The 9,102-nt window shown below is 44.3% G+C and overlaps 1 pseudogene; it reads left to right on the top strand.

Moving 5' to 3' along the window:
• The first annotated feature begins 2,966 nt into the window (after nt 1-2,966).
• LOC124607942 lies at nt 2,967-3,084 on the top strand (annotated as a pseudogene).
• Nucleotides 3,085-9,102: the final 6,018 nt, after the last annotated feature.

Here is a 9,102-nt window from a genome sequence, read left to right as displayed (position 1 = left end):
CGTCATCTTCGCAGTGTAGCAATTTTAATGGCCAGTAGTGTATTTGATTGCGCCAGTCGTAATATTCTTTTACAGGAGTTAAGTTTTAATGAAATACGTAGTTCAGCAAATGCGTAGTTTTCGTCCTATGTAAGAATCGGAATGCTGGGAGTTACTTACGCTGTAGCACGTCATCTTCACAGTGTAGCAATTTTAATGGCCAGTAGTGTATTTGATTGCGCCAGTCGTAATATTCTTTTACAGGAGTTAAGTTTTAATGAAATACGTAGTTCAGCAAATGCGTAGTTTTCGTCCTATGTAAGAATCGGAATGCTGAGAGTTACTTACGTTGTTCTAGCTATGCGGAGAGGGACACCACATCGTCTGCCTGGGGAGAAATTACAATGGGAGTTCCAATGGGTTCATCATTGGTCCTTTACCTTTCGTGCTTTATGTTAATGATGTGCAGCGTTATTTGATTGAGGTGGCAGAATTAGTTATGTTTGCAGATGATACAAGCAACGTTGTGGTGTTTAGCAAAGAAGCATTAACAGAGAAAAAAATAAATGATGTCTTTGTAAAAGTTACTGAATGTGCTAGATTATGACTTTGGAAAAACGCAGTTACCTCTGTTTTGTAGTGTCAAATACATTCTAGCCCCCGTTAACCTAGTATATTAACAAAAAATTATAAATAGGGTATGAATTGGTAAATTCTTAGGTGTGCGTATTGACGACAACCTAAACTGGAAAAACCATGCAGTACTCCTGATACATCGTTTATTTCCGGCCACTTTTGCCATAAGAATCATCGTCAGATTGGGGATATAGAAGTCAGTAAGTTGTCATATTGATCATAGCTTCATTCGTTGATGTCTTTTAGGACAACTAGGGGCAGGCGGCAGTGTTACCCGCAGTTAAACAAATTAAAAAAAAAAACGTTAATGCCGAAACTCACTATCCACCGTATGCACCATCAGAAAAGTTGTTTCTTGGAACTCTTGCGGGCCAACAAACTGCAAGACATCGAATAAAACCCACCAGTTACTGAGACGATGGCAAAAGCTGACAGATTTCATGTCGGTCGCAACTCACTCGTTTACTTCACGGAAAACAATTTTGCATGACCGAGTAACGAATTACAAAATGTGGCAAACATTTCACGACTGCTTGTGACTTGCTTAACACGGGAAAGATCATAATTGACTATGTGTGTACGGAGAACCAGAAATTTACTGCAGTACGCCACTGTAAGCAATGTTCTGAGGCCTGTGAGCGATAATTTTTTTTTCCTTTCACCATTTTGTGGGGTTTAATGAATCTAACTTTTGCACGGAAATGGGTGAAATAGGCAGCTATAGAACTCTTTGACAATCCATCCATGGAAATAAAATGTTCGATAGGTAGCGGAAATGTTTTCAAATGTAAATTAAAGAGATTTCTGCTTAACCCCTATACCACAGAGGAAGTCTTGAGTAGACATAGTTGAAGGGCTTATTTCAATAGTGGTACAAGTCCATTTTTGTTCATTCTGAGATACAGGGTCCTAAAGTTAAATGAGCGCTGAAAAATCTTCAGTTGAGATACCAGAAATATTCAAGCATATGGCTTCTTGCTAGAGATGAACCTGTCTTTCTGTTTGTTTGGCTGATTAATTTCAGAAGCATTATAGACAGAAAAGATCAGATAATCGACTTGTACCACTATTGAAATAAGCCCTTCAATTAGTCTCATAAAAAAAAATCTGTAAATGATCGGAATGTAGCCATATAAATATTTTTTGAAACTGTTGTTTTATATATAAGGTTTCTGTTGTGGGCAGGACTAGAATGGCTTCGTCAATACGTCTTGTCATGATTGTTGTGTCTTCCACCTACGTAATTAGTGAATGAGGAGATGCAGCGGCTGATTGTTTGGACTCGCATGTGGGGAAGTGGCACTCAGATTTAATCCGGCGATCTAGATTCACGTTTTGAGTAATCATCCTAAGTTTATTAAGGCGACTACCTGGAATGATTTCTTGAAAGATGAGACCGTCTCATTTTCTGTCCCCATCCAATGCCTGTCTGATCTTAGGAGGCGAAGTCATAAAATTTTTAATTATCATCTCGAAACAAAAAATCAACTTGCGACCATGAACTTGGTGAACTGTGTATGAACAGTACAGTGCGACACATTTTTCTCACTGACAGATTACGTTGACGTAGACCGTGGCTGTAGAAGTCTGCACTTAGGCAGCCAGATGATGAGCTCTTCGTCACGCTGCAAATGCCTGCCACTATGGTTTTCTCATCCGAGGAAAGAAGACGAAGCCAGTGGGTGCCATGTCTGGAAAATACAGGGTTGAGGACAATATTTTATAGCCCAAAGAAGCAGCATGTCTAGCTGTGTCCTACGCGGCTTCCCGCAGTGATTCGTCTTGGCAACCTCCAACATACTTGTCAGTAGATTTTAGTGGTATTGTCTTATGATGGTTGCGTCCTCGTCTTTTTTGGCGGTGGTGAACTCAAATGTTTACACACATTGGGCTAATACAGCTGCAGCATTCCAGTTGCTCCCTCGGTTCGGGTGTGTGAGCAGTCGCGGATTCCAGCAGGCGGCGGATTTTGTCATCTTCAATATGTCGGACAAGATGTAGAAAACCAATCCGCGACCGTTTAACACTTTTCCTACTAGTGGATTGATTGTGAAATGCTGTCTTTGAGTACCAGAAGTAGCATTTCTGTTGTGGTTCCCGGCTCTTCATGGCGAGATGGTCAGCCACTTGCTGCTTCGTCATTCAGTCTTGTTTTGCCACTTGAGAAACGTCTGCGCCACCTATTCAGTGATGCATATGATGTTCCTTTGCTGCCGTACGTTTGCACCAGCTCTAAATGCATCTTTGCTACGTTATTTCCCTTCCGATGCTGAAAATGAATTATTGAACTATAATCCAGTTTATGAATGTGCTGCACAAACCAGTTCTGGTTCCTCCAGTGGCTACTTACGAGCAACGGCCTTGCCACAGTGGATGCACCGGTTCCCGTGAGATCACCGAAGGTAAGCGCTGTCGGGCGTGGTCGGCACTTCGATGGGTGACCATCCAGGCGGCCATGCGCTGTTGCCATTTTTCGGGGTGCACTCAGCCTCGTGATGCCAATTGAGGAGCTACTCGACCGAATAGTAGCGGCTTCGGTCAAGAATACCATCATAACGGCGGTGTGCTGACCCCACGCCCCTCCTATCCACATCCTCCTCTGAGGATGACACGGCGGTAGGATGGTCCTGGTAGGCCACTCGTGGCCTGAAGACGGAGTGTACCGGCTACTTACGTTCCCGTGGCACGTGGATTTCACAATGTAGCGAAACTGCAGACAACTACAAGGAAACATCAAAAATTTGTTACGAAACTTTATTTTTCCAAAATGATACGCGTAATTAAAACTCCTTGGTACCCTCGATCTCTAGCGGCCTCGTCAGCTACAGGACAATAACTCTATTCTTCAACGTGATTTATTATTTCTAGTTGAGCAGTTGTGAGGAGTCCACGTCGAAAACCGCTCAGTTCAGCTGGTGTTATTGCCCACTAACGTACTTAACAGCCCAAACGATTTCTCTTCGAGCTTGTAACCCGTCCAAGTGGGGCCGGTGTTTCGACAGCGAGAGCTGACGCGCGCAGTTGACCCGGCGCCCTTGGTAGCCTAATATGTGAGAAATTACCGCCGGCCAGCTGCTGACCCCTACGTCTCTATCGCCGAATGTCAAACACGCGCCCCGGCGCGTCGCTAATCGCTAATGACGCGGCCGTCGCTTTCTCGCGCGGCGCGGCGCGAGGCCCGTCCCGATGAAGCGATAACCATCTGCACCCGACCCCGTGGCTCCTCTGCTTCTCGCTTCCCTTGAAACAACGTAATTTGCTAATTACTGGCATTACAGGACTTCCATTACAGCGCCTGGTTCGTGCGGCGAGAATTGCGGTCTTATTGAGATAAAGTGAGGCCTCTGCGGGAGAGGGTAAAAAAAAAAAAAAAAAGTTGTGGCGGCATCTGGGGGGATTAAAGTGAAGAAGAAAGAAACGAACGATACGAAACTTAAAAAGAAAAAAGATGAGAAAAGCTGAGAGCATGTATGCTACAAGGTATCTCGCGGAAAGGAGAGCTGACCTTTCATCGCGTAAAAGCGTCGAGTTTCGCACCTAACAAAAGTAATCTTTATGGCCTGATACTACACCTCATCAGGTTTTGGCCGTCGAGGGCAATTACTTGCGCGAATAAGGAAAAAATTCCGTAACGCTAATCACTAGAAATTTGAAGGCAGCCCTGAGTGCAGCTCTGTACGGTGTATCGCAGTCATGACGAGGCACAGTATCAGCCGCTGATGGAGGCTTTGACGATGCATCCAGTGTCAGATATTGCCCAACCTGCGTTCCCATCAGTAGCTCACGCAGGTCGCTTCAGCGTCTAGTAATGACATGTCTAGTAAACAAATCGAAGCCGCTAAACATCCGAGGTAACCACAATTCAATTACGAGCTGGTTCAAATGATTCAAATCGCTCTGAGCACTATGGGACTTAACATCTGTGGTCATCAGTCCCCTAGAACTTAGAACTACTTAAACCTAACTAACCTAAGGACATCACACACATCCATGCCCGAGGCAGGATTCGAACCTGCGACCGTAGCAGTCACGCGGTTCCGGACTGAGCGCCTAGAACCGCTAGACCATCGCGGCCGGCTACGAGCTGGTAGTCAACAGTTACAATGTATTTGATTGGCCATGAATGGGAGAGAGCCATAACAGAAATGAAGAGGGGCGACATAGAAGTGCTGAAAAACCTCCAGTTTGCTAGCTAAGTAACAGAGCTATTTTCCATTGCACATATATCTTCAGATAGTCAAGAAAAGCAACATATAGGGTAACGTCCCATCGACAACGAGGTTGTAATACACCACCCAGCTGCCTGTTACTGCTTCACTGCTTGGCAGTTGCTAAGGGACAACCGACATTTGTTAAGGAGCAGCTGCCAACTGCTACGGAACACCCGATCAATGACACTAAAAGGACATGCAGGGGGTAAGACATGTTAACTGTGGCAATTCCTATGCACTAGCGCTCTGTGTACACTCGATCGTTCAGGCAGTACGGTATTTGACGATGGTTGTTGTGGAAACGATTAGTACGACATTCTGTGTGCTGCGGCAACGTGTCTGCATGACATCGTTTGATCCTTACGATTGGGGACGAGCAGTTGAACGCCTCGAAGCTGGTCAAAGTGCCGCTACTGTGGCCACAGTAATGGATGTGCCCAGAAGTGTCACCTTGCGATTAAAAAAGGCGGATGAAGGTGGAAATCCTATCCGAAACCATTCCAATGCTCGTAGATGGACCACCACACCACCCGAGTATCTATAAGTAGCCCTATGAGTGGAAAGGAACAGACATCTCACTCCTAAGCAGATCGCTGCAGACCCTGCAGCCACTACCAGAACATCTGTCTCTGCCAGAACCATCCTGTGGCGATCAAATCAGACTTGCTTGTACGTTCGGAACCTCCTTAAATGCATCCCAATTCAATCACGCCATCACGCGTTCAATGGTGTAGGGAGCACATTGGTTGGGGTCAACAACAGTGGTCCAAAGTGATGGTCTCCAACGGACCCCGCTTCTCTGTGGCAAGTGGTCCTGGCCACCAGTTGGTGTGGGGAAACACATTGGACGCCACACAACCTTCACGAACGTCATGTGTGTGGCCTAGGTGTTATGGCGTAGGCAGGCATCACGCACAATGGCTGAACATCGCTGCCTATCCTTGCACGAGGTGCGGTTACAGCACAGCGGTATTTCAGATGGATTATAGTGGATTATTATCGAACAGTCCACGTGTGTACTGCCGGTCCGTAGTGCCCGTTGGACACTATGAATGTGTCCGTTGGACACTAAGGACCGGCAGTACAACCGTGGACTGTTCGAGCAAGAAATACGCTGGGAGAAACTGAAGCCGTATCTTACAAGAACTGAAAACCACCTTTTGAGAGGAAAGGGTCATATCTCCAAAGACCTCCTCAACATATTGGTAGCTAGCATAAATAACAGGTGCTAAATGTGCATTAGTGCCCAAGGAGGCCATATTCGTTACTGAGAGTCCAATTTAGGCTTTTATCTTGGGAGTATGACCTGTGTCGAACACGAACGTTATTTATGTCATATCCTGCTCTCCCTTGTGATGTAATTTATACCTTTTTCGTCATAAACTTAGCACTCCACCTCCGTTACGTATGTGCTGTGTCTCACGTCGACCTTCATTGCCTGTGATTCTTCCTGTCCAACAATATCTCTGTCCCTTAGCAATTATCAAGCAGTGTAAAATGGGACACCTTCCCCACAGCAGAATATTTTATTTTTTATCTTGTTTATCTAGTTCAGAGTATGCTGAATCCAAGTTTTCGACCTCCAAAGCCCTCGGGACAACTTTTTGTGAACAAAAAACCACTTTTTTCAGGTTTTCGTCTATTATTCGGAAACTTGAATCCCACTGAAAACATCCGTACCAAAATGGAAAGAGCATTAAATTTTGCGTCGAATGATCTATTTAAATGTCAAAATCGGAACAGCCGTTAGGCCGTAATCAACTGTTCGTTCATTTTTATCAACTGGGCTCAAAAACAGCTACTCCAAATGAAAAATGTCAAGATATCAAAGTTGCAGAGCAAGAAATTTCACGTTACAAAAGCATCTACTTTTTCAGTTTCAGGCAACATTAAACGTTCATATAATTGAAAGCCAAAGTAATTCCACTTTGTTGTTTTTCTTTTAAGTCAAAGTTATTCAATGAAATGAAATTTCCGATGGGCATACTGCTCCTTAATCAGCACATATGTGTTCCCTATGTACATATTTTTAAATTTTTTTCATTCATGCGCATTTTTACTCGTTTTCATCCATTGTATTAAGTGGCAAGAATGGGTTGCTGAAATGGAAACCAAGTACACAGTAATGGCCGATATGAATTTACTTATGAGTAATATAAAATTTGTACAATTGAACAAATAAAAGGGCATGACAATTTTAAAAATCAATTTGAATATCAGAGATCAACATTTTATGGTTCAAATGGCTCTGAGCACTATGGGACTTATCATCTGTGGTCATCAGTCCCCTAGAACTTAGAACTACTTAAACCTAATTAACCTAAGGACATCAAACACATGCATGCCCGACGCAGGATTCGAACCTGCGACCGTAGCGGTCACGCGGTTCCAGGCTGAAGCGCCTAGAACCGCACAGCCACACCGGCCGGCGACATTTTATCAAATTTCAATTCCATCGAGGTCGTTTATCAAATTTCAATTCCATCGAGGTCGTTTGGAGACAGCGGCATGTGCCGGTCTAGCATTTGCTCTTCAGGAGCCACAGCGGTACCTTCGAAAACTTCCTCGTCCTGGAACCTACCTTCTATCTCTTCCTCATCCTTGTCGAACCCAATTTTATGGAGTTTTCTCGCAAGATAAGCCACAACAGTGTCTGCACGTTGACGAGCAGTTCGGTCCAGCTGTGCGACAGCCACATAGTGCTATACATTGTGTTTTGCACGCGCAGGAAACCATCTTCAATCGCGTGTGTGGTGCCGCATCTTTCGTCTCGTCACTGGAAACAATCCTGGTAAGTTTTTCTTCTAGCCCCACTGGCGTGGGTCAGTTTTCTTCCACAGCCAAGATTGCACTTGATGATAGGACCGCAATGAGTGCCACCTTGCTGCTTCCGTTGTTGGTGGTAGCCTTTCGTGTTTGAAAGATTTTCTCGGGGCACATTTTACAAAAAGCTCGTACCTGGGCTCGTCCAAAGTCGCGCTGTTGCAATTCCCTTATAGTGCTAACATCAGCTGTTCTTCTGTCTGGGCTGTTAGGCTTTGAGAGACCGAGACTTGAACAAATTCAGTAGACTGCACTTCGAGGTGTCGCTTTGCTCCATAAGATTTAGTAATTTCCCTTTCCCTTGGCCAAAAAAAGAGGAGGGAGGACTCGAACCTCTAACGGGGGTAGCCGCACGGCCCGCGAAAAAAAAAAAGGAAGAGAATATGATATCTTGTGAAGGTGTGAAGGCATGGCTGACAATGGAAAATGCAGGATCGAAATTGAAATAATTACCGGAGTATCACACTCCTGCTGATTTCCCTGTTCCCTGTTGTTGTAGCTGTTTCCTCAACCCGTTAGGAGAACAAGCACGCCTATGTCCTCGCTTACGATTCCCACACTATCAGACTCAGCAGCTTGGGAAATAGCTGCTTCCACAATCAATGAATCGGCATCTTCTTTTGGCTGTAACACTTGAATACTTCCATCCTCAAATTTCCTCATGAACATAAAACTCAAGTTGTTCTTGTTGCTCATCTTTGCAAGAAACCTCTCCTGTGTGACTGCAGCATTTGTATTTTCATCGAAAATGATATCTGATGAAGAACTGGTGTTTTTAAACGACGATATCTTTCAGACTTTGTTCCCTTTTGCGAAGCATCACGTCTTCTTTCCCGATTAATGTTGTTGTCAGGCTCCATTGCTGTGCAGGGAGAGATCGCCATGATCCGTACCATGGAATGGAAAGTATTCAACTTGTCAATCGTGCAGATGTTAAAATCGGCGTTATCAGAGATGAGCTGCATGAATGCTTCGCTGGTTATGCAAGGGTGCTCAGGTCGTACAGTAGAGGACGTCTCACATAGGAAGCTTCCATTTGTGGAGTTGCGAATGAAATTGCACTACGAGCATCGACAATAAGTCTTGGCCCGAAACTTTTGTACACGAATGTACTGAGCCCAATCAAAAGTGAAGACAGAAATGACCGTGGTCTTACAGCAGAAATCACTGTATGTGACAAAGCAACACACTTTTTTTGCGTTTATCTAGAGTTGATTTAGACTTACAAAAAAATAACAAAATGGAATTTCTTCGACTTCCAAGTGTATGATAGCTTAACAGAGCCTAAAATTGAAACACTAGATGTTTTTGTAAGATAAAACGTCACGTTCTGCAACTACAATAACTTGGTAATTTTTCATTTGGAGTAGCCGTTTTTGAGTTACATACGTCGGAGCCAACTTTTCAGCCAAGCTGGTGAAAATGAACCAACTTTGACAACTCATTACGGACG

Source organism: Schistocerca americana, chromosome 3, assembly GCF_021461395.2.
Source record: "Schistocerca americana isolate TAMUIC-IGC-003095 chromosome 3, iqSchAmer2.1, whole genome shotgun sequence".
Lineage (NCBI taxonomy): Eukaryota > Metazoa > Arthropoda > Insecta > Orthoptera > Acrididae > Schistocerca > Schistocerca americana.
The sequence above is the reverse complement of the archived record's forward strand: the minus strand, read 5'-3'. Positions and strand labels throughout refer to the sequence as shown.